Genomic DNA, 2,196 nt, shown 5'->3' on the forward strand with positions numbered 1-2,196 from the left:
TCTCCAGTCACCATAATTCAAACTAATTCTTAACGTATTAATCCTTTAGATCAGTGATTCCCAAAGTGGTCCAGGTGGACCCCCAGGAGTTTTATATGGTTTCGATGTAAAGAACCAAAATGGTTGCTTGATAGCCTCTTTATTTAACTTGATTTTTTTTAGCGGTGTATAGTGCTCTTGAGGCACTGCTGCACTTACCGTCAGTAAGTGTTTTTCCTGTAAACTAAAAAGAACCGGATGCTGGTATGACAATGAGAGGGGCGCGACGAAAATTGCTGGCGGCAGAGATTTAAGCACTTGTGTCTTTTCAATGCTACAATATTTCTATATTCTATAATGTTGAGTTCCTTGAGACTGAATGCTGGTTTGATTCCATCGCTGATACCGGACTCACACATTGCCGATTCTTCACTGATGACTCCAAAACTGACTCTGGGGCATGATCTGGGGTCTTTTTCGAGTTTAATGGAGATAAGCTTCACTTTTCTGTAGGGGAATATGCTTCCGTCTTCCAGGCTGAGGTAATTGCAATACTCAAAGCCATGGACTAAGGGTGGAACATAGGTGGAGGGGAAGGAGTTTACGTGACTGCAGTGACAACCAGGCTGCACTTAAGGCATTGACCAGTCCTCTATTTAAGTACTTCCGAACTAGTTCGGCAATGCAAGTCTCGACTAAAATATGATGGTGAACATAACGAGGTTGTTTTACTCTGGGTGCCAGGTCACTCTGGAGTACCTGGTTTTGAGACATGTGATCATTTGGCCAGAGTTGGCTCAGACCAGTCATTCCTCGGTCCGCAACCAGTGTTAGCACTCCCACCTTCGGCAATCGAAGCCACCATCAGAAACTGGGTGAATACTTCGCTCAGAAATAACTGAGAGGCATCGAGGGGATGCAGGTGGGCAAAACTCATGTTGCCTTCAATCTCACAAGGTTTATCTAATTTTTTGCTCTCACTGAGCAGACGACACTGCAGACAACTTGCTGGACTGCTGACTGGTCACTACGCGGAACAAACACCTGACTGTGATAGGCGTAAATGACAAGTCCATTTGCCCATCTTGCCTTGAAGAAGATGAGACGGTGGAACACTTTTTGTGCTTCTTGCTCGCTTGTTTATTTGCCATCGACTTTTTTAAACTCGTTATTACCTCTATTGTCAGTTTCTGGATTAAAAATTTGGCGTAAAACGCTTAGCCGTTTTGATGTTTTGAGTTTTGTGTTTTAAAAATGTTACAACTATTTTTCGCCTCACTTTAAAACTCAGAGCGATAAAAATAAAAATGATGGCATTAACAGAAATAAACTATTTTACATATACTCCACGTGCAAAGTCATGAGAGAGGCGAACATTTGATGAGTTTATGGTGAAGATATTGTAAATAACGCTAGCGATCGCAGTGCTCGTAAAAAATATAACTCTTCCGAGCGAGAGAGTATTTTGATGTATTTACGAGCTCTTCTTTTAAATCTACAAGTGTGTAATTACATTATTTTTATAAATAGAACACAAGAAACTATTTTGCTTTTATTTTGGCCACTCTGAGTTTAGTTTTTGAATTCACCCACGTTGCAAATTTACATTGTTAAATCTAATTTTCACATTTAATTTTTTTACGGGCTTTGGGAATATTTAGAAATGTATCAGCAGGGGTCCACCGAGACCAGTAAATTTTCGAAAGGGGTCTACGAGAAAAAAAGTTTGGGAACCTCTGCTTTAGATGTAGAACAAAAAAATCTTACTTTAATCTCAGAATCCACTACCATTCAGAGAAACCAAAAAACTTACTTTAAATCAATACTCAAACTAAATCTTTTTGTTAATTAATCCTTTAGATGTAAAACAAGAAAAAAATTTAAAAAAAAATTTGACTTCAACTTCAAACTCCACTATATCAAATATAAATACAAAATTGAAGTAAATCGAAAGTGATGCTATTGAGAGATTGTTCGCAGATCTTGCGATTGAACGTCCGCCTTACTCGATATCCCAAACACGACTCCCCGTTTTTGACAAATCTCAAAATTACCGAGGTCCTTTTGCACTTACCTAGGTGCTGGCGACCTGAAAGAAAGGTTAAACAAATTTTCATCAGTAATGTAGCTTAAGCTGGAGGATGGTTCCGTGCGCAGAAGTGGAAAACTTTTGACTGCCATTCACCTGGGAGTGGCCAGAAGCGATTCTTGTGCGTA

This window comes from Rhagoletis pomonella, unplaced genomic scaffold, assembly GCF_013731165.1.
Source record: "Rhagoletis pomonella isolate Grant_MI unplaced genomic scaffold, Rhpom_1.0 Rhpom_scaffold_00014, whole genome shotgun sequence".
Classification (NCBI taxonomy): domain Eukaryota; kingdom Metazoa; phylum Arthropoda; class Insecta; order Diptera; family Tephritidae; genus Rhagoletis; species Rhagoletis pomonella.